Source organism: Gracilinanus agilis, chromosome 4, assembly GCF_016433145.1.
Source record: "Gracilinanus agilis isolate LMUSP501 chromosome 4, AgileGrace, whole genome shotgun sequence".
Lineage (NCBI taxonomy): Eukaryota > Metazoa > Chordata > Mammalia > Didelphimorphia > Didelphidae > Gracilinanus > Gracilinanus agilis.
The window spans coordinates 60,940,638-60,960,718 of NC_058133.1; positions in this window are offsets into that span (position 1 = coordinate 60,940,638).

Genomic DNA, 20,081 nt, shown 5'->3' on the forward strand with positions numbered 1-20,081 from the left:
GTCTACTTCCACTACCAGAAAAGTGATTGCAATTAGGAATAAAATTAGTTCTTTAGGCCTCAACTGGGTTATCTTTTCTTCCTTCCCTTACTATTTACAAAACTTTTGCTTGAACTCCTACTATTTAATTTGTCTAACATATCGTAAGCTTGTCTCTTGTTCTTACATGCCCATATCCATCAGTAGGCTTGGACTCCTTCTACCAGAAGTAAAATTTGATCATGAATTTTGTTCACCTTCAGTGTCAGTCTAAAAGTATAACAGAAGGGCTCAGAGAAGGGACAGCGGGACAGTGTAAAATATTAAATTCACAATTGCCCTTTTAACTTAAATATGTCAATGTGGGGTCTTAAAAAAAGATGAGAAAATTCAAAGGCAACCCTGTTATGAATGGATTTTAAAAAATTGAGGTTTTGGCATGAGTCAAAACTTAGAAGAAATACTATTTTTAACAAGTAAGAAAAAAACAAAGATTGCTGAGGGCATGACTTCACATGGAAGGGTCACTTTCTAGATTGAAAAATTGTTTCCTGTTTCCTTTAATGCCCAAGGCTGATTTAATATATTTTTTCTTGGAAAAAAAATTATTAATTGTACAGATTCCCCAGCATCTACTATTGCTACCTGGGTCAGGTTCTTTTCTCTTTAATTTGATGACAAACAGCAGTACTTTATGTTTTAGTTGAGCTCCCACTTTTCATACTGCAGAACTGGAATTAATTTATTTATATCCTATTATATCCTCTGAAAATATTCTGGCTTCTTAAAATAGAGGAAATAAAACATGACAGAAAATTGCTGCCTGGATATATCCATTTGTTCAGAATTAGGTTGTTTTGTTTGTTTTTATTATTGCTTCTTAACATCTCTGAATATAATTAGAGTATAAAGAAAGGAAAGAGTCGAAACCCATTTCAGCATGGAAAAGATAGGCCAAATTACCAACTTTCAGGCTTAGTGAACTATTGTAATTTTTAAAAGTCTTCTTTGGGAGAGAAGGATTGAATGGGTTTAATAGAAACTTTGTAGGCCCTATAAAGTTAATTTCGGGTAGAATTTTAGAGGGGATATTTATGACTGATTCCAGCAAAGCAAATCTCTCAGGGTATATTCATTTTTGGTTTTATGGAACAGAGATGGAAATCCTCTTCACATAACATATAAAAAACTCTTTGGGTTTGTAACATTAATATTAGGAATGAGTATCAAGCATAACAGATAATTTCATAAAATGCTTGGTTGTTTTGATTTTGCTAAAAAATATAATCAAGTGCCCAATATTCAAATAATTCTGGCTGGAAAAGCATCAAATAGCTAACTCATTTGCCTTCGTAGCCAGTTGGATGAATCTTTCTAAACATTAACAGACTGAGATGTGCAACATTGACTTTTCTTCATAGTACGTTTGGTTCCTGACACAAAATATGCACAGGTTTAGTTAGAATTCATGATGCCTTGAATTCATTGAGTGAACAAGCTATACAGGTATTGGTAAGAATTTTCAGTACTGTATACGTTAGGCCCTTGAAATTTGGAGTGGCATATAACCTAATAGAATAATCATATTTGAGATTTGCAACTGAATGAAAAGAGCCCAAATTGATAATAATTGACCATTATCATTGCTTGTACTTGGTATTGTGGATAACACACATGATATACACAGAACAGTATATCAAATGTAATTGATTTTTATAGAAAGGAATGGATGACCTCTTGATGGACTTTTTCTGGAAAAGTTCAGCTAATTAATTCCAAACTCTTTTTGCAAGAGTCACATGTTTTGAGCAGCCCCTAAAACCCTTTGTTGTATTTACATCACCACTTCAAGTGAAGTGTTCTTTGATCTGCACACTTTGACCTCAAGTTTTAACCTCATTAAAATGAACTTTTAAGAGTCTCTAAATATACCACATTAACTTTTCCTTTATATCCACTAAAGTGTAATGGTAGCCTAGGAATTTTATTACGCCATTCCTGTGCTTAATGTTTTTATTAACATAATTTCTGAAATTAAATTGGTTGATTATGAAGAGTACTCACTTGCATATTTCTTCCACTTGAACATTCCACTTTTTCAGGATAATATTTGTGAAGAAAGGGGAGAAATTATGAAAATTTTAAATTTATTGTTCCCATTTGGAACTGTAACTTTATAAAAGAGTTTAAAAACAAAATAAGACATATCCCCTTCTTTTCTGTTAATTCTTTGCTTCTAAATATTCTAAATTATTGGTTTGATTTCTAGACTTCTATAATTTTCCCCTTGAAAGGCTATCTTTAATTTATCTTAATTAACTGTTCATTTGGTATTCAGGATCGAAGCCATTTACTGTTCACATAGAGGTAAACTATGAATGGTTTGATTCTTAAACCATTACTGTTACTGGATTCTGTTAGTTGAAAATATATTGTTGAAAATTCATTTACCTGATAAGAGTGTTCTCTGTGGATCAAATCCATTTGCTCATCTTATCCCTGAAAGAATACCTCTAAAAGAATTTATCTCTAATATGTGTTATGGGCTTGCCTATGTGGAGTGTATGTACTGTACATCTTTAAAAATTGCTTTTCCTAAGAAGAAAATAATTTTTAACTGACAAATATTTCTAGTGAGATTATCTAGCATAACTGTAAAAATTGGGCTTCACTGATCATTGTTAAAAATAATTTAACAATTTAATGAAAATGATACCTATTTAAACAAGTATAATTATGCATTCTTATTTTGGAAAAATATCTATGGCACAGTGAGCCTTAGACTGTGCTCAAAGAATATGTGTGGTCAATAACTTCTGTATTTTTAGAAATCTAGACAAAGTTATTCAAGAAAAATAGAGAAAGGCCTAGATCTGAATTTCCCAGAACCATAGAAAACTAATTCAGTTTTTAGGTTAGGGTCTGATACTTAACTTCAAAATTGCCATTTAATCTACTGGTTAAAACCATATACATTTGCAAAACTAGAAAACAGTATTGTAAGCTTTTTTGAATTCTTAGGCCTCATTGGAATCATTTCTGTACAGTAAAAATAATAATACCAACAGATGAAACTATTTGCTGATCAAAATTAAGTACAATTCCCCACTTGTTTCACCCTCACAGGACTTTAAAAAAAAAAAAAGGAAAATCTTAAATTTATAGGAATTTTTTTTTTTTCTAAGAAGGGAGATGACTGACTGGGAGGATGAGCAAAAAAAAAAAACCAGATAAGAGGAAATTATTAGGAAAAGAGGGGTTGCTGTTAGGCTCTTCTGATCTCTGTAAACCACTAAGAACCTTCCAAGATTAATCTTTACTTTAGGAAATAGTTTAGAAAGAGTTCTAAAGAATTAAGTAGATTAATCAAAGTTCTCAGAGTCAGTCTCTGAAATTAACGTATTTCAACTTTATTTCTCTCATCCAAAGTGTAAAAGGAACAGACACATAAAGCAAATTTGACAAAAGGCAAGGAAAGCTGATGAAATGGGGGGGGAAAGAAAAAAACTTGAAAATGAATTACTTAATCAGAGATGAATTCACTCTATAGTAATTTAATTGCAATTTAGCCATTTGAGGAAAATACTGAAATCTTACATTTCTAAGGGAAATGTCTTTGTCTAGTCATTTTGTAAACATTTCCCTCCGGTTCAATCCTGTAAAACCTGGAGAATAGAATATTCACTTTCATGGAAAAGGAAGGATTCACTTGTTTTATACCATCCTCTTTCTCACTATTCAGTCATAACAAAGACCAGGCACCATGTATCTATCCTTTGTCTAGGTAAGGCACACGGAATTCCTATTTCCAGTGTAATCTTGAGCAGGCATGGAATAAATCAGTGCATGACTCAGTTGCAGACTTATTGATCTGGCTCCTTTTGTTAGGCAGAAGAGACCACATTGGACTAGCCTGTGATTTCACCTAGAGGAATTTGGAAAGATGTATTGCAATTATAAAGCTAATACATAAGAAGAAAGGATCTAGCATTTCTTAATGGGCTGGTTTAGATCCAGATTGCTTTTTAATACATGACCTGTTGCTTTCCTCCAACTATTCCTATTCAGGCAGCATCTCATAGCTTTAGCCCCTATGTTTTTGGTCACCACTTGAAACAATAATCTTAGGTGAATCTTCTTGTATGATATTTTATAACTGATTGGAGAATCCCTGATTTAATTGGCCTTGGGCTCCCTTTTCTCCCATTCTTTTATCCCTCTTCTCTATGAATGATAGTACTATAGGGCTGTGAGGATAATGCTTATGGGTAGCAGCTAGTTTCTGGCACCTTCATTAAATACCTCAACATAGCTTAGCATTGTTGCAGAACTGATTTTAAACAGAAAATAAGTCAGAAAAAGAATAAATCAAACTTTATAAGTAAATAGTGGAAATAATTCTAGCTGTAGAGTTTAGTTGAACTGAGGTTTATTATGATTGATAAACATGATTATGCTGTATGTATTTTGGATCCTGTTTATAGGTTACAACTTTATAGGGTTGGGGAGGGGAGAGCTGGGGAGAGTATGAGAAAGAGAGTTGATTATGTTAGAAGGAAAATGTTGCTCATGATTTTTTTTTCTGTCTTGCCAAAGGAAACTATCACTCCTGTGATTGAAATTAGGTTGGTTTATCTGTGGCTTTAAACTGCAGCATAGCACATAATGTGGGACACAGGTTGATAGAGTGTGTTACATGGGTTCAGAGTCCAGCAGAGGTGCATACACACTCCTCTCTTTCCCTTTTGACTTTCTCTTTTCTTCCTGCCCCTCCAAATGAATCGTTTTCTCTGTAAGGATCTAAGGCTTAGGCAGCAGAGAGTGAATGTATGAATGAAGTATGTATGTGTGTAAATGTTTGGGCAATTGGAAAATGGAAAGAAGAATAGGGATATATTGTTTAATTGTTAAGTGACTGAATGATTGTGTCTTAGCCTAAATGGGGAGCTGAAAGTAAAACAGATTCCTTTTACCCTTTTTTGTCCTGATACTGAATGTAGTCCTTGTAGAGCAGATAGGTGGAACACTTTTTAAAACTATATTTCCTTTTCTAATAGCAGTGCTAATTATTTCTAGACCAAAAATACAAACAAAAGAAAAATCAAATGTAAGAAGTGAAAGCTAACCTGCACCCCACACCTGAACCTACCCAACTGGCGTACCCAAAGGAAACTAGCTACTGTGAAATATCACCTTTAAGAAACTTAACTAGTTGGGCTGCAAGAGGGGTGGTTTTTATTATAGAAGACATTTATTGTTGTGGCATTCTCTTGGCATGAAGTAGGATATTTAGAGGAGGGTATGATGCTTATTTGGGAAGAATTAAGATATTTTCCATATTCACTACAGTGCACCTCATCTGGGGGCCCTGAGTTATGTATGTGCCTAGAAAGGCCAAGTTCTAGAGAAAATCCGTCTCAGTTTGGTTGGAGGATAAGTTTTCAATAGGCCAGTGATGGCTCTGCTATTTTATTTTTTCAGCATTGGGTAGATTAGGAAAGAGGGGAAAGCTTTGTTTCTATCTCCCTCCCTTAGCTCACTACTATTCACCATTTTCCCCCCTTACGGAAGCCTTGTGAATTTCTCCTGGCTTTAGGGAAAAGTTTTTTGTGGTTCAGTCTGGCCCAGTGAAGACAAACTAGAATTGCTTAGTGTCACAATGGTGGTCTTGGAATTGCTAGGAAACTTGGTCAATCTAACACTCGGTGAGTGTAATAAAACCAGCGCAACGTGTTAAGAGTTCATATAGCATTCATATATTCTTGTTGCATTTTATAATTACATAGCATAGAATGGTGAAGACTGTCTGAGAACTAGAAAACTATTCTAATATGTAGCAATTTGCTTAGGAAAAAAGTTCTCTGCAGATGACTATTGGAGTTGAGTGGTTCATTTATCAGGTGTCCTGTTGTGGCCTAGAGGAGGAGGAGGAGAGAGGGTAAAGAAATGTACTTTCCATCAGAAAATGACCGAGTGATTCAAAGACTTACTCTTCTGACATTATGTAAAAGTGGCATTAATGTTGTGTGACTTTGCAGAGAGCTAGGTAGGGTTATCGATAGGCATTAGGGATTTCAAATAAATGACTTCTCAAAGATAAGAGCACTTGAAACAAAAAATATAGAAAAAAACAAAGTGTGCTTTACAGAAAACAAATCTGAGGAAGGAAATGAAGCTTACCTGTCAGTAAGGGTGAAAGGGGGGTATGGTTGAATATTCATGTCCTTGGATCTGCCCACTTCCCACAGGGCACACTATCTCTTTTTACCTAAACAGGACACTGTCATAGGTTTCAGATCTTAAAACTAACTTACCTGAAAAATTATTAAAATCTGCTGTAAAGTCCGCCCCCCTTTTTTCCCCTGTATTTACTTGTATATCCTTTTTAAGACCACCATGGGAACAGTTGAGGGTCTCTTCAGCTAACTTGGCAATGGCATTTGGTCCTCTAACATGTATGTCTTGAGCTCTTTGGTTGAATATTGTGCTGTCAGAAGCCAGACTATGAAGTGAGCATCCCATCCCTATGGTTTCCTTGAGTTGGGATGTCTTTCAGGTGGAAATGGACAGAGCTAAGCATAGGACATGATGAATTACTTCCTTCCCACCCTTGCCATCCCACTCCCTGTCCCTTTATTAGGAAAGAGGGAAACAAGGGAGGTGCGCGCCATCATTCAGATGGAAGGGCCGTCTGTTTGAGCAGAGGGCCCTGCCACTGGTACCCCTTCTCGGAGGAGGAGGCAGAAGGAAGTAAAGTGGACTGCGCTGACCTAGTTGGACTTAGGACATCGATGGTAGCTTTGAAAAAGGAGCAGACTGTAGTCGTGTCCTAGTCGGTATGCGGCGAGTGTCGCCTCTTCAGGTAGATGGAGAAAAGCTCTGGCTCTGCCTGAGTGGGCAGCGGGGTAGGGAACCCCATGTCCTGCTCTCGGAAGAATGACCCTCCCAGCACTGACCCCCGTAGGGAGTTCCATTTCTCGTCTGTGGTAGTGGCCAGAGGAGGAGAGGTGACTCGGGGTGGCCGATGTCTGCGCCCGCACAGAAGCTCTTATTGTATACCTCATTTCTAACTCGTGACTGAGTAACTAGCTTTAACTTTCTCCAAACCCCACAGAGGTGCCAAGGACACCCTCCCTCCCTGGAGTTCTGCCGAACTCTGGCCTATAGCATCACATGACCTGCAGCCTGGGCTGGGACCCCCAAAGCCTCCGAATGTCGCTGCTTAAAAGCTACTGCAACTGAGGGCAAATTGCAATCTCGTACTACTTCCTTCCTTTGCTTCCCGGGGGTGTTCTCGGCCCTGTGTTGTCCTTTGCCATCCATCTCCCTCACCACCATGTGTCTCCAGCACTGCGCCAGCTCTTCCATCAAGTATACAATGCCTTTTCCCTGTGGGGATGGGGCTGTCCCCTTCCTCGGGAGGCCTCAGGGGTCCAAGAAAGGACATCAAAGACTCCTCCCAGCTGACTGCTGCATATACATTCCACTTTTTTTCTTTGACATGACCAAAAAAAATCCAAATATTTAATTTTATTATTATTAATATTAATATTATTATTATTATTATTATTTGACAATCTTCTATCCAACGGGCAGTCTAGAAGCTGCGTCCTCAGTCCTTTCACCTTTTCTTTGAATGTACGTTTCCCCCACCCCACCCCCAATGGAGAAAAAAGCTTTGCCAGGTCATGATACTGCTGCTATAAGCCAAGGAGGGTGGTTTCTTTGTTTTGTTTTGTTCTTTTAAAAATTTCCAGCCAAAACCAAAGATTTCTTAATGATTGTATAAACTCAAAACAAACAAAAAAACCAAAGAAAAGGGGAGTCTTCAGCACTGTTCCAATCTGTGATGCGGTCTGGCATTTGAGGGAGCTGGTGGGGAGGAAGGCAGAGGGGCTCCTAGCTGACTCAGAAAAAAATAAATAAAAAGATTTTAAAAAAACAACAAAAAACCAAAAGAATCCTTTCCATAGGCTAACGGTTGTTCAGCAGTTTTCCAGGGCATAGTTGATACAAAGCCAGTTGGGTCTGTCCCACCTTGCTGGCTTTCCTCTACTCTGAGGGAAATGTGCTGCTCCCAGTCTTGAAAAACCGACAAAATCCAACAGAAACTGCCCTCCAGCAACCAGGGTTCAGCCACAGAGGCCGGGGGAGGAATGGAGGGATGAGGGCAGCCACTAGGGGCTGCTCCACAGATTGGTGAAGAGGCTGGAGCACCCAGGCAGGCTTGACGGCTCTGGCACCGGGTGCTTCCGCCTCAGGACTGGGTGATGATTGATAGACGCTGAGGTGCACTTCTGAGGGCTCGTTTGGTTGTGTTCTTTAATTTCTTTCCTGCAACTGCTTGGAAGCGGCTGCCCTGTTTGTGAGAAATCACGATGAAAGATGATCAGAGCTTCTCGTTTCTTTGGTTTTTTCCTCCCCCCCCTCTCTCTTTTTTGCAGCCCTACTGTGCAACTATGCATTGTATTTCTCAACCTTTTGTGCTAGGTAGATGCCTGTGACTTTTTAACTTCGGGGGGTGGGGGGATTGCAAATGAAGGAACTTTTTACATGGATCTTTTTAATCTCAGTTGATTGGGGGTTGGGGGGTGTTTGGTTCTAGGGTCATACAAGCTCTATCCCAAAGCAAAATCCAAATGTTAATAATATTAGCCTGATGCAGATACCAAAGATAATTTCTTTCCTGCAGAACCTTAGACTCGTGTATTAAGTACGATTACCCAGCACTTGCATTAGTCTAACCTCAGTAATTCCAAAGCTTAGATGTATATTTTGGTATATTTCTGGGATATTAAAAAAATTGTCGTTTAAAATTCTTGTTTGTTTCAGTGTAATGCTCTTAAAGTCATAGCATGGAAATAACTGAACTGTCCTATTCTTAGTAGTTTGAAATAATAGTATTTTTGTATGTTTGGGGTGTGTCTATGTATGTATTAACATAACAGTTTTCACTGCCTAGGTGTTCATAATAAAAAAAGAAAATTAAAAAGTTCTAAGTGTACATAATATTCAGTAATGAACTTCAACCAGACTCTTGATTTGGATTACGTTTTCACTAATTGTTGTTGTTCCCAGCTGGGATTTTTTTTTTTTAAGAGACAGTGACTTTGTTTTTCTAAAAATGTTTTCTTTTTTTTCTTCTTTTTTAAATGAAGATTGATTCAGGGGTGTTTTTCCACTGTTGTAAATGGCGGGCCTCAAGTGGCCATAAGTGCCCTTGCCCCCCCAGAGTTTTTTGGTTTTGTGTACTTTACTTTTAAAATGTGAGTTTGTGTTCCTCTTTGTGGAAACTGAGATGGGGTGTAAATGATTCCTTCCCAAATTGTCCAATAGCTTTAACAAGGCAATGACAATTCCCATTTGGTTTATTGGGAGTCCTCTTACATTTCTCCTTAGATAAATTTGCAATCTAGGTGGCTATTGTATAGCCCCCTGTCCCAGACTGCCTGGTCAGCCACTTCTCCTTCTGACATAAATACTTTTAAGAGAATCAGCTAAAAACTTAGAGGCTTAGGTCTTGTTCTCTGTACCCGTACGAAAACACAGCTTTTCTTGGTTTTGAAAACCTGAAACGCACAAGGCCTAAAGTTTAGGAAATTAGCTGATGTCTCCTGAGGCTGGGAGGTGGGGGGAGAGGGGGGACACTGGTGGTGCTTTCTCTTTAAAAGTACCCTTCCTGTCCCCCCTCTTCCCACCCTCCAACCCCACCGGGGCCACCTATAGGGGACTGTAGGCCTGGAGAGATTGTGTAGATGACAGTGAATCAGAATGAAATGGTAGATTTTGTGTAGATGCATTTGTCTGCTGTAATTTTTATATATAAAACTTACTGTAACTGTACAGTTCATTTCTGTTGTAAACATCATTAAATCATTTTCCAAGTGTTTTAACATTGTATGAATTCTTTGAAGTTTGTTGGTTTTTTGTCAATATCTTAGACTTTATGACAATATCCCAAGTGAGAGAGAAAAGGGGGAAGGGGAGAGTCAGAGACAAGAGACCGTGTTCCTTCTCATCTTTTCTTTAGCTGCCACATCTGCTCTGAGTCTTCCTCCACCACATAGTGACCTCTGTCAGATGTGTTTGATGGTCAGAGCTGTCACCCTCCTTTCCCAGGCCCCTGAAGGGATTAGTGAGCCACCAAGCTGAGATGCAATCTCCCTTAGATCTGCCATGCTTTTGGTGATCAGACAGACAGGACCCTGGTTGATCGTCCAAGAGAGGATCCCTCCAAGAGAACTCTTCAAAGTTCCCATGTGCCCATTTCTCTTTTACTCAGAAGGTGGAGTATTTGAGTTAACTCTTCTGAATTCAGTGCCACCTCCAGGACCATATACTGAATTTTCAGTATTCTTAGAGAAATCCTCTCAGAAATCAGAGTCTAGATTTTTTAACATCTTACTCTTTAATAGAAGGAACACAACTGATAACTAGGATTATTCTCTTTTAGGACAGTTTGGTGGCTCAGAGAATAAAATCAGGCCTGGAGATTAGAGATCGTGGGTTCATATCTGGCCTCAGACACTTCCTTGTTGGGTGACCCTGGGCAAGTCACTTGACCCCCATTGCCTAGCCCTTACCACTCTTCTGTCTTAGAACCAATACATAGTATTAATTCTAAGATAGAAAGTGAGAGGTTTAAAAAAAAATAGATTATTCTCTCTCATATCTGACATGTTATTTGGTTGGCAAAATTGAGAAGGAAATAGAAAATCTTGATAGAACTTAAATTTGAACAAATATTAAACAGCAATCCTGCCATGATGCTCCACAGGTGAGTTATCTTCTTCGGTGTCCTTTTCCCTTCATATGCTGGGGTGAAATGGCTGAACTGATCCCATGTGAATTTACACTGATCTATGGAGATCCTACACCAGGCATTTACCAACTCAGACCCAAATTCTCCACCAAAGCCTCTGAGGTTCTCAGCTTTTTGGGGATACTTGCCCCAACATCAGGTGGCACTTCTCCAGGCCCGTGGCTAGGAGATGTTCTATGACATTAGTACCACCTGCTCCTATCCCTGTGATGCAGAGAGCATCTCCTCTGCTGACATCTTATCTCTCTCTAGCCCAATCTTTTTTACCTCTGCTTTATCCTGCCTTGGACACGAGCTTGGGAACCCTGAGTGACTCTGAATTTTTGTTTTCTCCTCTGTAAAATGGGGATGATAGTAGCACTCATCTCATAAAACTTGCTTTACGGAACAAATAAAGTAAAATATGATGCAAAAAAAAATGTAAAACACTATACAAATCTTAAAGTGCTATATAATTTAAGCTGTTGTTATTATTAATATCTCCCTCCACCACCTTAGCGAAGAGGTTTCTTTTTGCACTATTTCTGTCTTCTGGAATATCTCAGACTGGATGTACCATCTCAAATTCAATATGTCCCAAACAAAATTGATTGTTGTTCAGTCATGTTTGACTCTTCATGATTGACTTTGTTTGGGGTTTTCTTGACAAAAATACTGGAGTGGTTTGCCATTTCCTTCTCTGCTTTGTTTTACAGATGAGAAAACTAAGGGCAAATGAGGCTGAATTACTTGACTGAATTTACACAACTAGTAAGCATCTGAGGCTAGATTTGAACTTGGGTCTTCCTGATTCCAGCCCTCATTCTCTATTCTCTGTGCTACCCCAAAACCATACCTTCTCCATCTTTTCTATGACCATCAAAGGCACTACCATCATCCCGCGGTCTCTCTGACTGTGTCATCTTCAACTTCTCAGACCCACACATTCAGTGGTCAAGTCTTGTGTTTTCTACTTCAAAATATGCCTTGTATAAGTCTCTTCTCCCAACTCCTCAAGCCTAGACTATATGGGTTCAGGCACTCATCACCTCTTAATTGTATTATCGCTGTAGGTTCCTAATTGGTCCCCAGGCTTCAAGTCTCTCCCCACCGCATCCTCCACTCAGTTGCCAAAGTGATTTTCTTAAAGTATAGATAGGGTCCTATCCCTTCCCTATCTAGGAAACTCTAGTAGCTCCCTCTGACCTCCATCATCCAATATAAAACTCTTTCTTTGGCATCTGAATCTCTTTGGAACCCGACCCTTTCCTACCTCTCCAGTGTTGTCACTCTTCACTCTCCTGTACGCTATGGTCAGCCACAACATCCATGATGTTGGTCATCCGTGATGGAGCCATCTCTTGGCTCCATTCGTACGCACTGGCTGCCTCCCTCCACGTAATCCCTCCTCACCTCCATCCCTGGCTTCGTTTAAGACCCAATCCAACTATTTCTGCAGGTAGTTGATAAAAATCTCTGTCAAAGGCTTTCCCCAGCCCCCTCCCCTTCCCTCTGAGATCTCTTCCATCCACATAGTCATTTATATGTTGCCCCTGTTAGGCTGTGAACTCCTGGACAGAATTACTTCCTTCCCATCCTCCCTGCTGAGCACAGTACCTGGCATGTAATAGATAACTTATTAAATGCTTTTGATTGATTCACTGATTGAAACTTGTCGGAAATACATTTCCTATTTGCATAGCCTATTCCAATGCTAGTTGCTTCCTATTTTCATCTCCTGGCCAGGAAGAGTTGACCTAAAAAAAACTCAGATCACCATTGTCATTTCCCAGCCTCTCCTTCTCCATCACTTACCAGCTGCTCCTATGGACCAGCTACACATTCAATTTCTGAAGAAGCTCTTTGCCCAGCTCTTAACCATCCTCATCACCCTTACGTGTGCCCAGGGTGCACAGAATGACCCTTGAACCACCCTGACTTCCCCATTCATCACCCTTCTGAATGTCTGTAGTCTCCATCTCAACTCGGAGACCCACAAATGGTCATACGTAGATCTCACCGTCGCCCATAACAACCATCTCAATGATTTTGAACTCTTAAAAAATGGCCTTTCCTTAACAAAAATTAATTAATCTTGTTCTTTTATCTCTCTTTTCTTCACTCCTTAATATAACCTCACAGCAACTTCTGTCCCACAAGTCCCCCCTATCTTCACCACCATCACCCCTCTCCTGCCCCAGTCAATCTGTGGTTTGGCTTCATTTAACCTCCCTTCAAAGCCTTTACCCTTATCTTTACCAGTTCAAATTAAACACCTATACACTCTCCCCAGGCTTTGCCCACAGCTCCCTTATTCCCTTTCCTGCCAATCTGAGGCAGTGAGCTGGCACCTTAATGCACTAGGTCTGGAGTCGAGGCAACCCGAGTTCAAATCTAACCTCAGACACTTAGCTAAGTCACAACCCTTGTTTGCCTCAGTTTCTTCAACTCTAAAATGGAGATAATAACAATAATCCTCCCAGAATTATTGTGAGTCTCAAATGAGATCACGTTTGTTAGAAAATACAGCACAAATTTTTCTTTAAAAAAATATTTAAATAAATAAAATAAATCCTACCTTGGTAACCCAAGGCAAATTAAAAAAAAATGCAGCACAAATTTTTCTAAAAAAAAAAACATATATATATATGTATATATAATAAATAAGTCCTGCTTGGCACAAGGTAGGTACTTTATAAATGGCTTTTTTTTTCCCTCAATCATACCCTCCCTGCCTGCTCTCAGTCCTGGAGATCAAAAGGCCCTCCACCATTTTCTTCCCCATCATCTCCTAAGGAGGAAGAAGTATCTGAGAAAGGCCAGCCCTTCCATGTGTCCTCTGCATCCTATCTCCCCTTGACTCAGTCCTTCCTTCTCTCTCACCATTGCCAGTCTCTCCTTTTCCTCTGCCTACAAACACAGATCTGACTCCCTATAGCCTCTGACAACAAATATTAATCATCTATCAAGCAAAACGCTGCTTTTCTAGGGGAACAAAGGTCAAAAAAAAAGTTTCTTACCTCGAGGCATTTAGATTTTACTGGGGGAACACACATGTGCACCAGTGAGTTAATACAAAATAATTTCAGGAGAGGAGGAGTGGTCACATGAGCGTAGGCATCCCATCAGGCTTCTAGGAAAATTCTATGAGCGAGAAGCAAAGAGGGGGCCATGTTGCAGCCATGGGGGGACCCCACACACACACACAGGCAAAGGCATGAGCTAAAAGATGGAACAACTAAGCATCAAGGCCTCTGACCAGAATAGAGCCATAGTCACTGGAAGCTGGATGGCAGAAAGGTTGAAGAAGGAAGACGAGGCAAGGTGACCCACCTACTGCTAAGGCTGTACCCCAAATGAGGTGCAAGGAGAGCCTGGATTAGGGTAGGTTTGATGTGAAAGGAGAGAAGGAGATGCAAGAGATGGTGGGGAGGAAGAACGGACAAGATTCAGTCATTGGTTGTCTTCGAGGGTTAAAGGAAAGAGGCAAGGATGATCTACAATGTGGGTGGCCCAAGGATGGTGATGCTGCAACAAAAACAGGGAGGTTGGCAGCAGGGATGGGTCTGCTGGAAAATAAGTTCTGTGGACCAGTGGAGATGGCCACCATAGGAAATCCATGTAGACACATCCATCAGGCACATTAGTAATACCAGAATGGAGCTCGGGGGAGAAACTTAGGCAAGTCATTGGGCATTTTATTAAGTGCCTAATCTTTGCTTGGCATTGTGCCCAGCACGGGGGATGTAAAGTATCTGAATATTTTATTTATGTGTATTATACTGAGCCCTGGGGACATACATAAAAGTAGACAGTGCCTGTCCTCGAGGAACTTAAAATCTGATGTGGAAGACGACACAGAAGGAGGCTAAAAGGCAAGTGGTGGCGAGGGGGGAAGATATTCCTGTTGGGGCACAGTAGATAGAGAAAACCCAGAGACAGGAGAGAAGCCTGGAGAATAAGCACAACAGGACTGGCCTGAGGGATTTCCCTAAAAAGGCAAGTCTAGGAGGAAACGGCCAAACAGAGGATGGACCCACAGGGGCAGAGGATTACTTCTATGTGAGAAATCCAGATTTCACCTCATTAAGTATGGGCAAAAAATGGGCAAGTTGGCTACTGTTTGCCTTAGTTTCCTCATCTGGAATAAAATATGAATAAAATAAAATGAGAATAATAGTAGCACCTACCTGGCAGAGTTGTTGTCAGAGTGATCATCATAAAATGCTTAGCACAGGGTCATAGCTATATAAATTTTAACAATGATGATGATGATGATGATGATGATGATGATGATAGCGATAGTGATCCACCACGGACAATGGAGGTTATTATAAGAGATTAGTGTAAATGAATAAAAGCTAGCAGGAGGGGAGAATGTCGTGGTTTTTTTCACTGGGTAGGAACAGCCTAAATGAATGAATTCACCCTCTATTCACACTCCTAGACAAATGAGACAAATACCCCAAAAAAGGAGAAGATCACACAGAACATAGAATGTCCCCAGAGTCACCCAGCACTGGGTTTGAAATCAGGAAGACTCATCTTCCTGAGTTCAAATCTGGCCTCAGACACTTCCTAGCTGCATGACCCTACTCAAGTCACTTAACCTTGTTTCCTCATCTGTAAAATGAGCTGGAAAAAGAAAATGGCAAATCGCTGCAGCGTCTCTGCCAAGAAAACCCCAGAAAGCATCACAGGGAGTTAAGAGAAAGGACAGAAAGGACTCAACAGCAAAGACAACAGCCTCTGGTGTGGTGGGGGTGGTTGTCAGCCTCGATCCTTACTGTTGAATGGGAAAGGTCAAGCCCCACCTCCTCCCTAACCACCCCACCTCCATGCCATGGTAGTTAAAATAAGCAATGTTTCTATTATTAAGTTTAAAGGGAATACAGTATTTATCTCAAGCTTTCTGGCTTTTAATTTCCTAATCCTTAATGGGCTTCTCAGTGTCTTTTCCCCCTTTCATCCTCCCTTTTTAATTCTTTTAGTTTTCAAAGAGCTTGAGACCAAGCTACATCTTTTTCCAAGCTCCCTATCTCCTTGATGCATGTGGGCAGAGCTAGGCTGTGTTCCATCTGGGCATCTGGAGATGCTGGGATCATTCCAGGCAATCCTAGGACTCCAGATGGAAATCCAGGAATTACCCAACTGTCCTCCAGGGCAGTCCCTCCCCAACCCCCCAAAACAGCCTGCCAATTCGTCAGTGACTGAGCCACCCGTTCCTCTATGACTAACAAAGTGACCTTTTAATTATTTTAAACATAAAACAGCATTCTCATTGAAGCATTTATTTGGGGGAAAATCACATGGATTCAGCAAACAAGTATAAATAAAAACCAGAAGGCCAAATGTCAGATTTCCCGTCTGTGCCGTGTCCTTTTACATTCATTCCAGTTGGTTTCCCCTCTCCCCCACCCTCAGAGTTGCACCACCATCAAATTTCATCTCGATGAGTCTGTGAGGTGTTGGATTATCTGTGGATGCCTTCATGACAATCATGGCCACGTGCCCCATCACCATTCCTGTAGGGTTCTGCCTAAGCTACTCTACCTTCTTCTCCCAGCTCCCCATCCTGTTTTATCCTCTGCCTCCACTTTCCTCGTCCTATTGAGACGCCACCCTATTGGCATGAACCTGATCTACGCCATCCCCAACTCGCTCCCAAACAGAGACCTTTCACAGGAAATCTTGGGAGACCCGAGTGTGAATCTTGAATCTGCAGTTGACTCCCTAGATGACACCGGGCAACTCACTTGACTCAATTTCTTCATTTTGTAAAATGAAGGGGTCCAACCGGATGCCCTTTAGAAAATTAGGTGGAACCAATGTGGATGACCAGTAAGGTCCCTTCCAATTCTAGCTCTTAGACTTTAGGATGGATGAGTCACTTTAAAATGGGATGGGGGAGGCAAAAACAAAACAAAACAAAACAAAAAAACAAATTGAATGGGGGCAGCAAAGCAGGGAAGCTAAATTCAGAGCAAGAACCAAGCCAAGGGGAGAGAAATCCTAACGGGGGAGTCAGTACAGACTGAACAACAGCAAACACCTGCAGCGGCTTGAAGGCTCTAAGGCAGAAGCTCTGAGTTGGGACATCCATCCACCGCACAGCTCTGAGCGTTGAGTCTCGAGAAAAACATGGGCAGAAGGAGGAGAAGACCAGAGACAGAATCCTCCAGAAGTCTTCTCCTAGCCCAGCAGGCTCACTAGCTGATGCTTTGGCCAGGAGGCACTTCATAAATGAGGATCGATGGACTGATTGGCTACGTTGGAACTAAGGATGCCTGAACCACGAATGGTGGACTGGAGAAGAGGGTTTTGGCTGGGGATCCTTCTGGGGAAATATTATTCTCTTACTATTGTTACTAAAAAAAAAAAAAAAATCATAATCCCTGAGGTTGGAAATCCCCAGCAAGATTCAAAGTCAAGTTCTCTGAAGTCAGGAGTTTGACAGGACCAAACATTAACTTGAGATTCATCCCAGGAGTCAGAAGAGGCTGCTTTTGGTTGCTGGGAAATGAGGGGTTTTTCTTCTCGCTGGGGCCAGGTGTAAGGTCCCTGCAGACCTGTCCCTGTGCTGGGTGCCAGGAGACTCCTGTTAACGGGGAGGCAGAGGCTGCATGTGGAGGGCATCATAGGTGTCCTTGGTGGCCGGGCTGAGGCCCTGAGGAAAGCAGAAAGAGACCGTGAGAAGGGCTGGATTCGCTGGATTCCTTTACCCACAACCAGCGGCCGCCACACTCTGGACACCAGTTAGCCAAGAGCGCCGCTCAAGTCTTCTCAGTGGGAAAGAACAAAATTCCAGAAACATTTACAAATCACCTGCTGTGTACAGAACACTGACACAGGGACAGGAGGGGGTGCAAAGTTTGGAAAAGAAACTGGAAAATTAAAAAAAAATTCTGGCTTCATGAGTGTCGAAGATGAGGTCTGTAATGCCATTGGCATAGGGAACTCCCTGGTGAGGAAATTCCTTCTAGCATTACTGGTCGGCACCTTCTTTGCAAAATATAGTTTTAGAAAATTAAGTGGTACAAAAGTAGATGATATGCAAGGTTCCTTCCGACTCTAGCTCTTAGACTTTAGAACGGACAAGTCACTTTAAAACAGGATGAGGGAGCCGAAAAAAACACAAAACACAAATTGAGTGGGGGCAACAAAGCAGGGAAGCTAAATTTAGGTCGTTAAGTGACTTGACCTCCCAGACAGGCGGGGTTTGGAGGCAGGACTTGAACTCAGCTCCAAAATCAGCTCCCTCTCCAATGCTTTATTTATTTAATTTTTTGTTATTCGGTCATTTTTTGAATTGTGTCCACCTTTTTGTGACTCCACTTGGGATTTTCTTGGCAAGGATACTGGAGCAGTTTGCCATTTCCTTCTCTAGTTCATTCTTCATATGGGGAAACTGAGGCAAACAGGGTTAAGTGTCTTGCCCCAAGGTCACACACCTACTAAGTGTTCAAGGTCAGATTTGAACTCTCGAAGATGAGTCTTCCTGACTCCGACCCTGCGCTCTCTGCACTGTGGCACCACTTAGCTGCCAAAACACAGGTAACTTTCTTGTCTACACCACAAGGGTGAAGAAGCTTCTGGCCATTCTGTCTGGACCTTTGGGGTTAGTCAGATCCCCCCCATCGCTTACCACCTCTTCATCCTGTTGCTGCTGAGCACGTCACAGGATTCGTGAGCCGCTGAAGGCTTTTGTCCTGTTGGACTTGATCAGAGACTATGGAGTAAGGGTGGAGGCGACCAGTTTAAAGGGGGCAGCTAGGTGGTGCCGTGGTGAGAGCCCTGGACCCGGGGTCAGGAAGACCCGAGTTCAAATTCAGCCTCAGACACCTGGACTTCACAGCAGACTGGGCTCAAAACCAGACCTCTTGGAGGATCAAATAAGGGGAAGCTCAAACATTAACTAAGCACGACCCAGTTTAGATAAGACAGTCCTGGCCCCCGTAGAGGTTCTAGTTCTAGTCCAGGAGGACAGTTTGCTCCTCACTGCCTCTAAGTTAGTTGAATACAAATGGCAGGCATTTATGCAGCACTACCAAGATTCTCACTGGATCCTTACAACAGCCCACCGACAGAAGGGATTTCATCTGTTTTACAGACAAGGAAACCGTCACAGAGGCTAAATGACTTTTACAGGGTCACACAATTCAGAGTTCAGAGAAGGCAGGAAAATGTTGTTCTTGCTGACCCCAAGTCCATCGTTCTGTCCGCTAAATCTACCTGGCATTGACTTATTATTCATGATTAACTAGGTGCTGGGGAGAAGGCGTTACTGGCTGTGCTGGGGGCTAGAGATGTTCTCTTGTTCAGCCCTGACCCTACTTGGGTCTTTCTTGGCAAAAATACCAGAGTGGTTTGTCATTTCCTTTTCTAACTCATTTTACAGATGAGGAAACTGAGGCAAACAAGGTTAAATGACTTGCCCAGGGTCACACAGCTAAAGCATTTGAGGTGATCTATCCACTGTGCCACCTCGCTGCCCTGCTGGAGAGACAGAAACTAAACCAAAAAAGTCACTAAAGGGGACTTTATTCTCCTGGGCAGGAGGCGGGGTGTTGAGCAGGGGAAGAGCATAGAGACTTGGAGGAAGAGGAACCATCACTCATTCCATAAACTGCCCCTCTCACCACAAGATAAGTTATTAGAATATCTGCCAGGGCTGGGGTACATTTGGTTGGGAATACTCATTTCCTCCATGCTGCCCCCTCCTAAATATCAAAATCCTTCCCAAAGGTGACAAGCAATAGGGGATGTGAGATAGGTAGATATATATTAGTATAAAATATTTTAATAAAAATAAAATTTAGAAACAAATTATTTAAAATTAATATATAAAATATTTTAAATAATGCCTATATAATATATAAAATGATAATATATAATATAAAAATTAATCACATATTATATAAATAAAATATTTTAAAATACTGTCTATATGCTGTATAATATAATAATACATAAAAATTAATAATAGAATAAAATATTTAAATAATGTCTATATAATGCATAATATAATGCATAATATAAAAATAAAATATTTTAAGTAATGTATATGTGATTTATAATATATAATATAAAATTTAATAATATAATAGATAAAATATTTTAAATAATGTCTATATAATGTATAATGTAATAATATAATATAAATAATATAAAATATTTTAAATGCTGTATAACATATAATATAAAAATTAATAACATGATAGATAAAAATATTTTAAATAATGTATATAATGTATAATATAATATAAAATTAATAATATAGATAAAATATTTTAAACAATGT